Source organism: Stenella coeruleoalba (genome assembly GCF_951394435.1).
Source record: "Stenella coeruleoalba genome assembly, chromosome: 6".
NCBI classification, from domain to species: Eukaryota; Metazoa; Chordata; class Mammalia; order Artiodactyla; family Delphinidae; genus Stenella; species Stenella coeruleoalba.
In genome coordinates this window covers 111,838,706-111,857,121 of record NC_137151.1, presented here as the reverse complement: position 1 = coordinate 111,857,121, position 18,416 = coordinate 111,838,706, and positions in this window count along the sequence as shown.

Here is an 18,416-nt window from a genome sequence, read left to right as displayed (position 1 = left end):
TAGTGGGATGATAGATAATGTACTAATATTATGCAAGTCCGATGGGCATTGTCAGATGATTAGAGTCCCCGTTTAGAGTCCTACATAATTATACTTCCTATCAAGGCAGAGGCGTTGGTGCCTTTTGTTAATCAGTATCACTCTAAACCACTGTGGGACATTCAGCCAATCAGACCGCTCAATTACTGCGGTTGAATGGTCCTGACCTCATGAATATGAATAGAGGATACACACAATAGACCAGTACTTTTAATGACAATGAAACTGCCATGAGGGATGAAAGAAAGTGTGGATTTAAAAAAATAATTAAAATTGCAATGAGAAAAATCATAATTAGCTGTGAGGATTACATATATTTGTTAAAATGTTTCTCACTTGCCTTTAGGACAAAGAACCAGAGTGAATCATTTTATACTTCATTTTCTCTAGATATGGATGTCCCAGTTGCTGAGAGCAGGACCTAGCTCACATTTAAATAATATAAAGATCTATGTAAATATTTAGAAAACAGAAGCAGAAGGATGAGAGTTCAGATACACTCTTAAACCAAGGGTCATGAGGTTTAACTGGAGATATAAAACTTGAATGGTGCCTGGTTGATATGTCATGGTTCAAAGGCAGCACAATGTGAAAGGTGTCAGTGAAAACCCTCAGAGTGTGGCACTAAACAACAGTGTGAAGGAAGAGATTATATAAAATATGTAATATTCACTTACTTCGTCCTCTTATTCCATTTCTGCCTCTTCCAAAAAGTGCTATGCTTTCGCTTACAAAGATGCGAAACGTAGAGCAAAATGACATAAATTAGAATCAACTGAGAAAGATAAAACAAAAGGAATACAAGAGTCGGGTCATAAATGAAGACACGGACGAAATCAATGTACAAACAGACATACAATAAAATTTAACATAGAGGGGGGTCTTATGATCTGGATTCATGCAGTCCCAGAAGCTATAAGGGTTGCATAAGGGAAGTAAAGTTATCCTAAAGATGTTCACTAATGAGTGCCCACTCTGAAAATGGTCTCCTTGCTTGCCCTGAGCATCTACCCTCACCAGTTGAGTCCTCATCTCTCACTGATTGCTGCAATTGTTCAATGCAAACAGAGCGCACTGTGTAGTGAACTTGCAAATCTTGAAAAAAGGTGCAGGGCTTCATGAAGTAGGTGAAAGTCAGAATAGATAACCGCTCGAATTATAAGCCGGTGGCAAATGAGAGTCTGGCAGAGTTATGTTAGTTAGCGACTAAATAAGGGAAAGTGGATGAGGAAGACTTCGCTGGTGTCTGCTTCAAAAGCAAAAGATTTGAATATCAAAGGATTAAGAAAGGCCCTTGGGAAAATCGATGAAGCTCTTGAATAGTTCTGCAGAAATGACCTTCTATATCTTACTATGAAAGTCAAATGTGAAAGATGTCTTACTAAGCTATCATATAATGTTACCAGAATAAAATGCCAAGTAGATAATCAACATGCCCTTTGGGTTTTGTTTGATAAATCAGTGCATAGTTTCTAAGTATGTTAAATTTAGAGAAAATAAACTTTTATAATTTTAATTTTGCTTTTTGAGATAAAATTTGTACAACCCTCTCTACCCCCACCACTCTCCCATCCCCCATTCCCTGCACAGTCACCATGATCATCTACTAGAAAATTCTGGTCTCTGATTTAAAAGATCTTTTTTTTTAGTATTAATTATTGTTAATAATAAGTGCCTTACATGCATACAAGAGTGGAACCCTATTTTCCAGCAGCAAAATTTGGAGCAAATCACAACTTCTCTCTGCTGAGCTTTCACAAAGGTGTGCTGGATTTCAGTGAGTCTGAGACTCTTCCCCTGAAAAGAAGAAACACAGCTATTTTGTCAATTAAATCCAGAGTCAATGGTTTTAGGAATTAGCTGAACTTGGATCAAAATTAACACTGTAACTACAAGGACCCGCATCTAAAACGAAGGCCACCTGGGGTGTTTTTGTACACTGTCAGCTTACTGGAACCGTGTATCCAAGAACCCCATTCCCAGTGTGTATCTGGGTTAGGACAGGCCACAAGAAATATGTGCATAAGGTCGGGAAGATGGATGAGAGACAGTAGCCATCACTCTCTGAGGTCAGTGTAAGGTGTCAGGTGCTGTTGAAGTCCTTGCATGTTGTGGCATGCTGTTGGTCTGCCTGTTGGCAGAGGCGAGCGCCAGTGCTCATAACTGCTCTGCCTCCCTGAATCTCCTCCTTCAACTTCTCAAGGCCTGTTCCAGATGTGTGTGCAGCTCCCCACTGAAGATCCTGTGCATCTTCTGTAGTCATCCTCATTATTAAGGTTAAGGATGTGGGTCCCAGTTTCTCCCCATGTTCCTCTGCTTCACACACATACTTATTGTCTGCCCTGCTGACCTGCTCTGACCTGAGGCCCCCATCCATAGGCAGCTGCCGTTCATACCCTCCTCGACCAGCCCCCTTGGTGGTTGTTGGTCAGTCTATTGTCTTTGATCCCTCCACCACCCTCCTTCCAAACTTGGACTTACCAAATGAAATCACTGAACTTTTACACAGAAGTGTGTGCCGTGTGTGTATTTTCTTGTACAGCAGGTCTAGACAACTTTAAGCAAAGAATTTTGTATCCTACCAAAAAGTTGCAATGAGATTAGCTATCTACAAACTTCCCCTCAATATAGAAAGTGTTCTAAGCTAAAGCCGGAAGAATAAACAGGTTTTAGCTTAGCCTTACTAGTGGAACTACTAATCATAACTGAGCTATGGTGGGTGTTTACTTTGTGCCAGGTCTTGTGATAAATGCTTTCCACAGATCGTCCTTCAATCCTGACAAACCTATCACATTGGTACTCTCGTTTCCCCCATTTTACGTATGAGGAAACTGAGGCTCAGAAAGGTTCCAGAGCAGACCAGTCTCTGCATCTTATAGGGATGTTTTTGTTAGGCTTCCTCCCAACAAGATGACAAGAGAGCTCTGTCTCATGCAGTAAACCCCATCACTTCAACTCCATGTTCTTTATTAAATAAATGTATCATGATTTGCCCATTCTTTGACATTTTTCTTTTCTTATTGTGAAAGTAATATTTATTGGAGGAAAATTGGACAATTCACGTAAGTGTAAAGAAGTCAATAAAATCACCCAGAATCCCATCAGTTAGGTAATTTCTTTAAAAATGACTTTCTACTACTTCTACTTCCTATAAAAATAAAATCCATTTTTATAGGTTTTCCACTCCCACCACTTCTCATTTTAAATACATGTCTGATTCTATTAAACCTAAGATGATATCAATTTCAGTTTTATGTAAGAGGGGACTCTTTGGTGTGACTAGAATTGTCTAATATTTGAAATGCATTCATTTCATTAATGGTTAACATACCAAGAAAAGAGCTTAAGACAATAAAAAAGTGGTGGTGGTGAAAGTTGCTGTTAATGGTCTCTGGTCAGTTTTTACTTGCCTTCTGAAAACATCTTTTACGTTCTTTTATTGAAATGCCATGAAGTCACTGGGGCCGAGATTTACTGTTGTTAATATGCCCTTCAGTAATGCTAAATTCAAGTACGAAAGGCTATGAGGCTCCCTCTGACATAAAACTCCCCTGAGCTCCTGGGCTCCCCATCATAAATGGCTCCTTTATAGGAGGAGCTAACCAGAGGGTCAGTGAACGGCAACAACGGACATGAAAAAAATTTTTTTTGCACTTCTTTGTCTTTTCCAATGATATAAAGATAGGTGGTTTCTAAGTGCATAGATCATCTGTCATTGAGAATTTCCACCCCTTACTCTATAATCTTGTGAATGATAAACTCAGCAGTGTCATGGTGGCACTGCGCAATTATCTAAGAGGAAAGTGAGAGTTGTCTTGCTGTGTGTGTAGCACTCACTGGCTCAGTTAGTTAGATGAGTGCAAATGCCTTCAAGCGAAAGATTCAGGTCTAAACCAGGCTGTCTCATGGTATCAGTCTGTAGGAAGGTAAAAAATGAAAGGAGAGCAGGAGAAGAAATAAAAGGGAGACAGTTTTAAAGAAAACACAAAGATGATTCAGCTTATATAAGGCATCTTAAAACTGTCAAACTCGGGCTTCCCTGGTGGCGCAGTGGTTGAGAGTCCACCTGCCGATGCAGAGGACGCGGGTTCGTGACCCGGTCCGGGAAGATCCCACATGCCGTGGAGCGGCTGGGCCCGTGAGCCATGGCCGCTGAGCCTGTGCGTCGGAGCCTGTGCTCCCCAACTGGAGAGGCCGCAACAGTGAGAGGCCCGCGTACCGCAAAAAACAAAACAAAACAAAACTGTCAAACTCATAGAAGCAGAGAGTACGAGGATGGTTACCAGGAGGTGGGAGGAGGGGGAAATGAGAATTGTCCAACTGGTACAAATTTAGAGTTATGCACGATAAGTAGGTTCTAGAAATCTGCTCTAGAGCCTGTAGTTAACTCCAGTGCTGTGAATTTAAAAACTTGTCAGGAGACTGGATCTCCTGCCAAGTGTTCTTACGTGCACGTGTGTGCACGCATGCACGCACCCGCACGCCCACACACACACACACAAAGAAAGGGAACACAAGAAATCTTTTGGTGGTGATAGGTATGTCTTTCACCTTGTTTGCAGTGATGGTATCACAGGTATATTCATATATCCAAACTTTCTGTATATTTCGTATACATCAGTAAAGTAGAAAAAAATTCGAATTCTCTCCTCTGCACCCAAAGATAAGAGCCATGTTAAATCCATACTGGTTTGGCCAACATGATTTCTTGAGGCCTCTTCCCTCACTGTTGCTTTGGTACTTAACTCTAGTGAGCATCTCTCTACTCAAACTTATTCAGGTCAGATAGTCTGTATAGTCTGAAAATGGGGAGTTGTACAGTTTATATATTATGACTTTATTGATTTGGGTTTAATGACACTAATAGAGATACCTAGTTTTTTCTAGACATTTAGTTTTTAGTTAGTGTAAATTCCCTGCTTATGGGAATTTCAGCTTTGGTTGTGATATTTGATGCTGTCACAGGGAATTAATTTAGAGAATCCAATATATGTGTAAGCCTGATCAAGCATAATTTTTCCTTAAAAAAGAAGTCTTTATTAAAACAAGCAAAACCCTTGAAGAACATAGTTGAAGACCCCAGAAAAGTATGATTCAAAGAAGTAAGAAAAATTAGGTACAGGTAGGCATCATACATTAAACCACATCTCCTCTGGGAGGCTTCCATGCCACTTGAGATTGGCTGAAATTGCTTTGATCAATTGCACAGCCCCAGAAGTCTGAAACCCTGTACTTGTTTTATGTGTATACACTCCCTGCCCCCTCTGCCTCTAGGACTCCGCTTTCCTGTTGAGTTGTTTTTCTTCCTCATTGTATCTTCTTCAAAGTGAAATCTAGACCCACTATTGGTTTCTAGAACAATAACAAAATCACTTGCAAAGATTTTCGTGTTCAGGAAATTTTATTAAACGTTGAGGGGTGCCAGGAAGTCATTGCATTTTCAGCCCATAAGCTTTGCTCCTTGCTCCCTCTCTCCTCTTCTCTTTCCTCTCTTCTCTTCTCCCTCCTAAACGCTCAATCTATTTTTGTGCAGCAATTTTCCTCTTGTCTAAAGCCTGGGCACACTGACACCAATGCCTCACATGGGGCAGGAAGTAAAAGGTAGAGTGAAAGGGAAAAAAAGGTCCACTTTCTACCTTGGGCCCTGATCAACGTATTTTTCCAGATAAGCTAGTTTTCTCCTGAAAATGTTTGTTAATTTTTTATTGAGGTATATTTTGCAGTTTATAAAATGCATAGATATTAAGTGTGTAGCTTGATGAATGTTTGACAAATTTATCTGATGGCTACCTGAGCAACCATCCCATTGTTATTCAACATGTATCAGTAGTTTTTTCTTTTTATTATTAAGTAGAATTCCATGGTACAGATAAGTTATGCATTCTGCATTTGAGTTGTTTTCAGATTTCCTTTATTTTGAAAAACTGATCTGAACATTCTTGAACAATTCTTTTCGTATACATGTGATTTTATTTCTCTTGAGTAAATACCTAAGAGTGCAATTGCCCAGCTATGTGGTAGGTGTATGTTTAACTTTATAGGAACCTACCAAAAAGGTTTACAAAATAGTTGTACCGTTTTACATTCACACCAGCAATCTAAGGGAGGACTAATTGTTTCTTATCCTCACCAACATTTTACATTGTCAGTCTCTTTTAATTTTGGTCATTCTAGTGGGTGTACAGTTGTGTAGAACCATGGTTTGAGGAGAAAGTTTGATGCTAGCTATTAAGGTAGTTAAATTTTCTCTACCTGTTACAAAATCAGATTTCAAGTATTATTAATCACTGCTTACTATAATCCCATCATTCTCCAGTTTCATGACAAGTAATTTCCTCTGAAATTTTCTTTTTATCTTGAGCTAACTGGCGTTTTTGTTCATGGTTCTAGAATTACTAGTTAGTTTTGAGCCAAAAGCCCTACCTATCCTTTTCCCTGTAGCTAATTTTTGTGTGTGTGATAATGACATTAAATTCATTAGATAAGTTAATATTTAAGGCATGGCATATAGGAAGCATTCAATAAATGGCAGATTTTTATTACTATTCCTCAGGTTGTTTATAAATTTTTAAATTTTTAACCTTTTTTAATTGTAGTTAACTTTTAATGTTGTATTAGTTTCAGGCATACAGCAAAGTGTTTCAGTTATACATATATACATATATGTATATGTATATATTCTTTTTCTTTTCCATTATGCGTTATTACAAGATATTGAATATAGTTCCCTGTGCTATACAGTAGGTCCTAGTTGTTTATTTATTTTATATACAGTAGTATGTATATGTTAATCCCAAACTCTTAAATTATCTCTCCTCCCATAGCCAGTTTCTATTTCCTATTTGAAAAAATTATTTTTAGAAAATCCTTCTCTTTTAGAGATTTTTACTAAAACATTTACAAATGAAATATGGAGCAGGGCAACATTGTGTGGTGGTAGGCTATAGATAAAACAAAATTGGACATGAATTCCTAATTGTGGAATATGAGTTTGGGTTCATGGGGGTTCTATTTTTATGTATATTTGAAAATTTCCTTCACGAAAAGTTAAAATATATTTTTCAGTTTTGGTTATTGATGTTCCACCTTATTTCACCAATGAGTTTTGATGGCTAATAAGAATACTTACTATAAAATGGAAAAATAAAAGCAGATAAAAATCATGGATCACTAAAACCAAATAGAAAGACACGAAGCAAAACTGAGTAGAAAATTGTGGTTAGAAGTGGCAGGAAGATACAACTACAGAAAATGGGTTATGTTACAAAGCAAGATGACAAGCAAATACCCCCAAAGGGGCAGCTGTGCTGGGACTGGGGCTAGAGCCCCAGAAGAGGGCTGGGATTAGGGAAAGGGAAGATGGGGGCAGGAGGGCGTGTGGAATCAGAATGTAGGTGTACAGGGCCTAGAGTACGAATTCTGGCTCCCATCTTCCTGGTGCTAAAGCCCAGAAGCAAGAATGATCAGTTTTGCACTTCGCATAAGGGAAAAAATATATCTAGTCTCTAGGGAAAGCACAGTTTTTCCTAACACATAGGTCTGGAAATTATAACACATATGTGTTAAGAAAAAACCAAATAAACTTTTTGGCCAAACCAATATATATATATGTATGTATATATGTATATATATATATAAAATTTTGAAATTAATTTATTCTTTAAGTTTTAAATATTGGAATTGGCTTCAGGGATGCTGAGAGCTGGTTTAGCCACAGTGGAAAAACATTCTGAGCCCCCCAGGAAGGGCAAATAGAGAAAAAAAAATTAAACCCCAAACTTTCATACAGCATATGCATTGTTATGAAATACTGTTGGGCTTGGCCTCTTCCAGGCCTCTGGCCCAAAAATATGTCCCAGCCTCCTTGCTACCCACTCGGGACCCCCACTAGCTTCCAGGGATTGAGAGGGATAGCCTTTCCTTCCCCTTACCCCAATGCTTTCTGCAACTCTCTGTTCTTACATCCTCCCAATCTGTGAAAACTCAAAAGAAGAAAAATAGCTGATAATTTTGTAATTTGCTACAAGGAATATCCTCTTCCTTTCTGATTAATTGCTCAGCTCTCCCTTTCCCACCAAGAATTTACCTGCCTGGTGGCCTGTAATGATTAATTTGAATGAACAGAGAATTTAGATCGACTTGGGACTTTAGAAACCCTCTAGTCCTATTCCTTCACTTCACAGAGGAAGAAATGGAGGCCAAGTGAGGTTAAAGGACCTTGCCCAAGGTCCCCAGCTAATAACAGCCAAGCCATGACTTAAACCCAGTCTCCTGGGACCCAATCTCAAATTCGTCCCTGGAAAGAGGCAACCATCCCCTTGCCATGGCTTGTGGGTTCCCTGCAGATTTTACCCCTGACCCTGCCTGCAACATGGGTGCTCTTCTTTAAATAGGTCCCAGGTTCTTTTTCACAAAATGTAAATTTCCTAAACACTTTCAACTGAATAGTTTGAAAAGCTGGTTATAAAAATGATTTCAGCTCAATTTTGGTGTAGAACAGAAGGGGAAACGGCAGGAGCAGTTGTTTTACATCTCTCCTTTGCTATTCTGGGGATGAACTCCTTCCCAAGACACATGCCTTGAAATCCTGTCTGTTACCCTTTTAAAAATAATTAAACCCACCAAATACTGAACAGCGACCATAGAGCATGTGGTCTTACCACAGCGCTCCCGGGATGCTGCGTTCATGCGTACATCAGCTGAGAGAGGAGAGCGCCCAGCAGGAGGCAGTGAAAAGGGCAGCCCTGCTCCGAGGGCTGTGTGGCAGCTGGTGGAGTTCAGAAGGTCTGCAATAGACTGGGGGGGTCTCAAACTGAGCTTGCTGTTCATGGAGATTCCCAGGGCCCCGCCCTACACTTTCTAAAGGAGGTGGGGGGATGGGGCTTGAGGAGGCGGGAGTGGACCTTGCATTTGTGTTTTCAGCAGGAATGGGAGAAGCCTCTGAGACAAGTGACCCCATTCTACCCTTAGAGCAGTGTCTCTCAACTTTTTGATGTTTTCATTAACATCCCCCTAAACAGCCTTTTCAGACATTTTTCCCCCAATCACCCCTGTCCGTGATATTTTAATAGCATATATCTGTATATCTGATATATTGTTTCTGCTGATGTACAATGACCTTTCCAAAGACCACACGTCTTTCTTATTTTTTTGAATTTTATTTAATTTATTTTTTATACAGCAGGATCTTATTAGTTATCCATTTTATACATATTAGTGTATATACATGTCAATCCCAATCTCCCAATTCATCACACCACCACCACCACCCCCTGCCACTTTTCCTCCTTGGTGTCCATATGTTTGTTCTCTACATCTGTGTATCTATTTCTGCCCTGCAAAGCGGTTCATCTGTACCATTTTTCTAAGTTCCACATATTTGCATTAATATATGATATTTGTTTTTCTCTTTCTGACTTACTTCAATCTGTATGACAGTCTCTAGATACATCCACGTCTATACAAATGACCCAATTTCGTTCCTTTTTATATATGTACCACATCTTCTTTATCCGTTCATCTGTTGATGGGCATTTAAGTTGCTTCCATGACCTGGCTATTGTAAATAGTGCTGCAATGAACATTGGGGTGCATGACTCTTTTTGAATTATGGTTTTCTCAGGGTATATGCCCAGTGGTGGGATTGCTGGGTCCTATGGTAATTCTATTTTTAGTTTTTTAAGGAACCTCCATACTGTTCTCCATAATGGCTGTATCAATCTACATTCCCACCAACAGTGCAAGAGGGTTCCCTTTTCTCCACACCCTCTCCAGCATTTGTTGTTTGTAGATTTTCTGATGATGCCCATTCTAACTGGTGTGAGGTGATACCTCATTGTAGTTTTGATTTGCATTTCTCTAATAATTAGTGATGGTGAGCAGCTTTTCATGTGCTTCTTGGCCATCTGCATGTCTTTGGAGAAATGTCTATTTAGGTCTTCTGCCCATTTTTTGATTGGGTTGTTTTCTTAATATTGAACAGCATAGCTGTTTATATATTTTGGAGATTAATCCTTTGTCTATTGATTCATTTGCAAATATTTTCTCCCATTCTGAGGGTTGTCTTTTCATCTTGTTTGTAGTTTCCTATGCTTGGCAAAAGCTTTCAAGTTTCATTAGGTCCCATTTGTTTATTTTCATTTTTATTTCCATTACTCTAGGAGGTGGATCAAAAAAGATCTTTCTGTGATTTGTGTTTTCCTCTAAGAGTTTTATAGTGTCCGGTCTTACATTTAGGTCTCTAAACTATTTTGAGTTCATTTATGTGTATGGTGTTAGGGAGTGTTCTAATTTCATTCTTTTACATGTAGCTGTCCAGTTTTCCGAACACCACTTATTGAAGAGGCTGTCTTTTCTCCATTGTATATCCTTGCCTCCTTTGTCATAGATTAGTTGACCATAGGTACATGGGCTTATCCCTGGGCTTTCTATCCTGTTCCATTGATCTATATTTCTGTTTCTGTGCCAGTACCATATGGTCTTGATTACTGTAGCTATGTAATGTAGTCTGAAGTCAGGGAGTCTGATTCCTCCAGCTCCGTTTTTTTCCCTCAAGACTGCTTTGACTACTCGGGGTCTTCTGTGTCTCCATACAAATTTTAAGATTTTTTTTCTAGTTCTGTAAAAAATGCCACTGGTAATTTGATACGGATTACATTGAATCTATAGAGTGCTTTGGGTAGTAGAGTCATTCTCACAATATTGATTCTTCCAGTCCAAGAACATGGTATATCTCTCCATCTGTTTGTGTCATCTTTGATTTCTTTCATCTGTGTCTTATAGTTTTCTGAGTACAGGTCTTTTACCTCCTTAGGTAGGTTTAATCTTAGGTATTTTATTCGTTTTGTTGCAATGGTGAATGGGATTCTTTCCTTACTTTCTCTTTCTGATCTTTCATTGTTAGTGTATAGGAATGCAAGAGATTTCTGTTTAATGATTTTGTATTCTGCAACTTTACCAAATTCATTGATTAGCTCTAGTAGTTTTCTGGTGGCATCTTTAGGATTCTCTATGTATAGTATCATGTCATCTGCAAACAGTGACAGTTTTACTTCTTCTTTTCCAATTTGTATTCCTTTTATTTCTTTTTCTTCTCTGTTTGCCGTGGCTAGGACTTCCAAAACTATGTTGAATAATAATGGTGACAGTGGACATCCTTGTCTTCTTCCTGATCTTAGAGGAAATACTTTTGTTTTTCACCATGGACAATGATGTTTGCTGTGGGTTTGTCATATATGGCCTTTATTATGTTGAGGTAGGTTCCCTCTTTGCCCACTTTCTGGAGAGTTTTTATCATAAATGGGTGTTGAATTTTGTCAAAAGCTTTTTCTGCATCTATTGAGATGATCATATGGTTTTTCTCCTTCAGTTTGTTAATATGATGTATCACATTGATTGATTTACATATATTGAAGAATCCTTTCATCCCTGGGATAAATCCCACTTGATCATGGTATATGATCCTTTTAATGTGTTGTTGGATTCTGTTTGCTAGTATTTTGTTGAGAATTTTTGCATCTATGTTCATCAGTGATATTGGCCTGTAATTTCCTTTTTTTGTAGTATCTTTGTGTGGTTTTGGTATCAGGGTGATGGTGGTCTCATAGAATGAGTTTGGGAGTGTTCCTTCCTCTGCAATTGTTTGGAAGAGTTTGAGAAGGATGGGTGTTAGCTCTTCTCTAAATGTTTGGTAGAATTCGCCTGTGAAGCCATCTAGTCCTGGGCTTCTGTTTGTTGGAAGATTTTTAATCACAGTTTCATTTTCAGTGCTTGTGATTGGTCTGTTTATATTTTCTATTTCTTCCTGGTTCAGTCTTGGAAGGTTTTACCTTTCTAAGAATTTGTCCATTTCTTCCAGGTTATCCATTTTATTGGCATTTATTGGCATATTGTAGTCTCTTATGATGCTTTGTATTTCTGCAGTGTCCATTATAACTTCTCCTTTTTCATTTCTATTTTTACTGATTTGAGTCCTCTCTCTCTTTTTCTTGATGAGTCTGGCTAAATGTTTATCAATTTTGTTTATCTTCTCAAAGAACCAACTTTTAGTTTTATTGATCTTTGCTATTGTTTTCTTTGTTTCTATTTCATTTATTTCTTCTCTGATCTTTATGATTTCTTTCCTTCTACTGACTTTGGGTTTGTTTGTTCTTCTTTCTCTAGTTCCTTTAGGTGTAAGGTTAGATTGTTTATTTGAGATTTTTCTTGTTTCTTGAGGTAGGCTTATATAGCTATAAACTTCCCCCTTAGAACTGCTTTTGCTGCATCCCATAGGTTTTGGATTGTTGTGTTTTCACTGTCATTTTTCTCTAGGTATTTTCTGATTTCCTGTTTGATATTTTCAGTGATCTCTTGGTTATTTAGTAACGTATTGTTTAGTCTACATGTGTTTGTGTTTTTCACGTTTTTTTCCCTGTAATTGATTTTTAATCTCATAGCGCTGTGGTCAGAAAAGATGCTTGGTATGATTTCAATTTTCTTAAGCTTACTGAGGCTTGATTTGTGACCCAAGATGTGATCTATCCAGGAGAGTATTCTGTGTGCACTTGAGAAGAAAGTGTAATCTGCTGTATTTGGATGGAATGTCCTATAAATATGAATTAAATCTGTCTGGTCTATTGTGTCATTTAAAGCTTCTGTTTCCTTATTTATTTTCATTTTGGATGATCTGTACATTGGTGTAAGTGAGGTGTTAAAGTCCCCCACTATTACTGTGTTACTGTCGATTTCCCCTTTTATGGCTGTTAGTATTTTCCTTATGTATTGAGGTGCTCCTATGTCGGGTGCATATATATTTGTAATTGTTATATCTTCTTCTTGGATTGATCCCTTGATCATTATGTACTGTCCTTCCTTGTCTCTTGTAACATTCTTTATTTTAAAGTCTATTTTATCTGATATGAGTATTGCTACTCCAACTTTCTTTTGATTTCCATTTGCATGGAATATCTTTTTCCATCCCCTCACTTTCAGTCTGTATGTGTCCCTAGGTCAGAAGCGGGTCCCTTGTAGACAACATATAGATAGGACTTGTTTTTGTATCCATTCAGCGAGCTTGTGTCTTTTGGTTGGAGTGTTTAATCCATTCACGTTTCAGGTAATTATCGATATGTATGTTCCTATTACCGTTTTCTTAATAGTTATGGGTTTGTTTTTATAGGTCCTTTTCTTCTCTTGTGTTTCTCACTTAGAGAAGTTCCTTTGGCATTTGTTGTAGAGCTGGTTTGGTGGTGCTGAATTCTCTTAGCTTTTGCTTGTCTGTAAAGCTTTTGATTTCTCCATCGAATCTGAATGAGATCCTTGTGGGGTACAGTAATGCTGGTTGTAGTTTCTTCCCTTTCATCACTTTAAATATATCATGCCACTCCCTTCTGACTTGTAGAATTTCTGCTGAGAAATCAGCTGTTAACCATATAGGAGTTCCCTTGTATGTTATTTGTCATTTTTCCCTTGTTGCTTTCAATAATTTTTCTTTTTCTTTAATTTTTGTCAGTTTGATTACTATGTGTCTCGGCATGTTTTTCCTTGGGTTTATCCTGCCTGGGACTCTTTGCACTTCCTGAACTTGGGTGGCTATTTCCTTTCACATATTAGGGAAGTTTTCAACTAAAATCTCTTCAAATATTTTCTCAGGTCCTTTCTCTCTCTCTTCTCCTTCTGGGACTCCTATAACGTGAATATTGTTGCGTTAATGTTGTCCCAGAGGTCTCTTAGGCTGTCTCATTTCTTTTCATTCTTTTTTTCTTTATTCTGTTCCACAGCAGTGAATTCCACCATTCTGTCTTCCAGGTCTCTTATCCGTTCTTCTGCCTCAGTTATTCCGCTATTGATTCGTTCTAGTGTATTTTTCATTTCAGTTTTTTTATTGTTCATCTCTGTTTGTTTGTTCTTTAATTCTTCCAGGTCTTTGTTAAACATTTCTTGCATTTTCTCAATCTTTGCCTCCACTCTTTTTCCGAGGTCCTGGCTCATCTTCACTATCATTATTCTGAATTCTTTTTCTGGAAGTTTTCCTACCTGCACTTCATTTAGTTGTTTTTCTGGGGTTTTATCTTGTTCCTTCAACTGGTGCATAGTCCTCTGTCTTTTCATTTTTTCTATCTTTCAGTGAATGTGGTTTTCCTTCCACAGCCTGCAGAACTGTAGTTCTTCTTGCTTCTGTTGTCTGCCTCTGGTGGATGAGGCTATCTAAGAGGCTTATGCAAGCTTCCTGTGGGAGGGACTGGTGGTGGGTAGAGCTGGGTGTCACTCTGGTGGGCAGAGCTCAGTAAAACTTTAATCTGCTTGTCTGCTGATGGGTGAGGCTGGGTTCCCTCCCTGTTGATTTCTTGGCCTGAGGCGACCCAGCACTGGAGCCTACCCAGCTCTTTGATGGGGCTAATGGTGGACTCTGGGAAGGATCACACCAAGGAATGCATCCCAGAACTTCTGCTGTCAGTGTCCTTGTCCCCACAGTGAGCCACAGTCACCCTCCTCTTCTGCAGGAGACCCTCCAACACTAGCAGGTAGGTCTGGTTCAGTCTCCTATGGGGTTACTGCTCCTTCTCCTGGGTCCCGATGCACACATTACTTTGTGTGTGCCCTCCAAGAGTGGAGTCTCTGTTTAACCCAATCTTGTTGAAGTCCTGCAATCAAATCCTGCTAGCCTTCAAAGTCTGATTCTCTAGGAATTCCTCCTCCCATTGCCAGACCCCCAGGATGGGAAGCCTGACATGGGGCTCAGAACCTTCACTCCAGTGGGTGGACTTCTGTGGTATAAGTGTTCTCCAGTCTGTGAGTCACCCACCCAGCAGTTATGGGATTTGATTTTATGGTGATTGCACCCCTCCTACCGTCTCACTGCGGCTTCTCCTTTGTCTTTGGACGTGGGGTATCTTTTTTGGTGAGTTCCAGTGTCTTCCTGTCGGTGACTGTTCAGCAGTTAGTTGTGATTCTGGTGCTCTTACAAGAGGGGGTGAGCACACATCCTTCTACTCCACCATCTTGAACCAATCTCTCCACAAACCATTTTAATAGCTAAGAATTTTTGATTGCTTCCAAAGACTCAATTTTTGCACCCTTAGTGCAATATCGCCCCCCACTGAGAATACATGTTTTAGACTAAGGCACATTGGCATCAAAAAACAAAAGCAAAAACAAAAAATCCCAAATGTAAGTCTTGGAGTCTTGGAGTTGAAAGAACTGTGTTTGGTCTGGATGGCAATTCCTGGATGTGTAAATTTGGCTTCAATATCTGATCTACAGAAATAGAGACAATAATAAAGCTTTCCTCACATGACAGAATAAGAGCCTGAATTTAGCATTTCTATATCAGGTGGTCTTCTAGGTACTTTGCCTCATTTAATCAACAACCCAAAGAGCTCCATTAAACTCCACATTGCAGGTAAAGAGACTGAGACACAGAGGGCTCAAAAAAACTTGCTCAAGGCCACACAGCTAGAATGTGGTGAGTGGCAGAGCTGGGATTAAATGGTCTGAAACCAGTCTCTGATTTTAACCACTACTCTAAATCTTCTCTTAACACATTTGCAGCTGTGGTTAGGTCTTGCTTTTTGAGCAAGAATGTGTACAAAAGAAAATTCACAGACTCACAAAAACTTAGGGCTTGGTTTTATCTCTTTTACTGACAGAGTTTTTATGATTTCCTGGAAAGGGTCAATGCAAATATTAGTAGAGAAATAACAGTCCATTTTTATTTGGTCTAATGGAGAACTCTATTGAACACTTATTTCTGAAATACTACACTTTACCTTTATTTTTATTTTTTTAATTAATTAATTAATTAATTTATATTTTTGGCTGCGTTGGGTCTTCATTGCTTCACACAGGCTTTCTCTAGTTGCGGCGGGGGAGGGGGAGCGGCTAATCTTCACTGAGGTGTGCGGGCTTCTCACTGATGTGGCCTCTCTTGTTGTGGAGCATGAGCTCTAGGCACGTGGGCCTCAGCAGCTGTGGCACATGGGTTTCAGTAGTAGTGACTTGTGGGCTCTAGAGCACAGGCTCGTTAGTTGTGGTGCACAGGCTTAGTTGCTCTGTGGCACACAGAATCTTCCCAGACCAGGGCTCAAACCCATGTCGCCTACATTGGCAGGTAGATTCTTAACCACTGTGCCACCGGGGAAGCTCACAGTTTACCTTTAATAAAGGAAATATATGGAATTAATCCCTTATAGAGGAATGACTTTTTCACCATAGAAAATTCTCACCCTAGATGTTGAAAACATTTATTTGGAATCACATATCTTAAGATATAATCACCAGTCAAGTGCTAGATAACCTGGGGAATCTCAATGAGTTACAGTCAACCCTTTGTATGTATATACTTACAAAGTGGTTTGGGAGGGGAGTCAAAGGCCCAAAGAGTTTGTCAGTTTTCTGTGCCATAAATTTGGATTACATGAATTTATTAAATATCCCTGGGAACAACAGCCAGCTAGTAAGTGAGCATAGTTGCCAAACTCTTCAGCTCATGAACAATAATAATAACAATAACAGGTCATATAGTTGAATTCTCCTGGGACAGACATTGTGCTGTGTTTTGCTTTCTTGATTTCATTCAATCCTCAAAATAACCCTATGATTACTATCACTGGTTTTTTTTTTTTTCTATTTTATAGAATAAACAACTGAGGATTAGGAAAGTCAAATTGTCTAAGGACAAACTACTAGTGTCAATGCTCCCTAGAAGTAACTCAGGTCTGCCTGAAATGCAAGCTCATACTACACTTTGTTGCCTTCTATGTATTGTTATATACTAGTTAATAATAAAAATAATATGTTTATTTAGAGTAAAAATTACAGTTGGGTGCATTTAGAGTAGTGTTTCACTAATTCAGCATACACTGATTGAACAACTTTGTGCTAGGCCTAGAGGATACAGCAGAGACAAAACAGACACATTCTCTGCCCTCATAGGATTTACATTTGGGTGCCAGGGATTAGCATTAAACAGATAATCACAGAAATAACTTGGGAAGTACAAGTGTTAGCAAGGAAAAGTAGATGGTGCTGGAAGGTTATACTGCAGGTACTAGTTTAAACTGAGAAGTGATCATCATGGGAGAGATGAATGTTTATCAGAAATTGAAAAGATAATTATTTTGTGGAGTAGGGAAATGTGTAGAATGCAGGAGATACTTAGCGGAAATAAGACTCAGGAGAAAGTCACAAAGCCACACAGGTTGTTCTACACTTGCAAAGGTGGGCGGTTCAATATGGTCTCCTGAACACACCCTCACAGGAAAGTTATGTGTCTACCATATATAATTATGTATGTGTTGGTCTATAAAGAACAGTCATTTGACTTCATGAAAGACTAAGAAAGGGCTGGAATTTAGCTTTCTAGAACACCTTAGGACCTGCGATGAATGAGTCAAATTAAGTACACTTTGAAACAGATGAAAAATCTAAGTTTGAATTTAGTACTAAACCCCAACAGTTTCAAAGTTAAGAAGAAGTTAATATTAATAAATATTACTTAATATTTATTCAAACTCCCCAAAGTTTCCACCTTTCAATTATCACAAGCAAAGTAACAAAATGATTTGTGGCTGTCATTTAAAATATACTTCCTTAGAACTGTCAAGCATAACCTACTTCTTCTACCAATCCAGGTAATCACTGTAATGAATATTTGTGTATCCTTTCAGGGTTTCTAGGTACATACATGCAGATATAAATATTTAGTTTTATTCCTGCTCATTTGTACCCAAAAGATATCATACTATACAAACTGTTCTTCACATTGCTTTTTTTGCTGTTCTCAATCTATCTTGGAGATTGATTTCATTATCTGTTTTTGCTCTTTTTCACAGCTACATAGTAGTCCATTATATGAATCTACCATAATTTATTTTATCAGTACTCTCTTGATGGACATTAACATTGTTTCAGTTCTTTGCCAATTATTGGGTTGGCCAAAAAGGTCGCTCAGGTTTTTCCATAACATCTTTCCATAAGAAAAGCCTGAGTGAATTTTTGGCCAACCCAATACAACCATTACACAATGAATTGCCTTGAAAATATCTATTACTCATGCATGAGAATATCTATGGTATAAACACTATAAGGTGTACACACTGATGCCTTTTTCTAGATATGGCCAAATATTTCTGTTTCTGTTTCCCCATAATTTTCAAACTCAGTGTGCTATTAAACTTTTGGACTTTTGTCACAGTGATGTGTGAAAAAATGATATCCAATGTAGTTTTATTTTGCTTTTATTTTCTCTTTAGTGAATTTAGTGAATATCTTAGTATGTTTAAGGACCATTTGGTTTTTTCCTACCAAGTTGTATACTATTCCATTTTGAATTAAATCACTGTTTTTTTTTCTAATCAATGTTTTGTTCTTGCTTTTTAATATCTGCAAAATTAAGA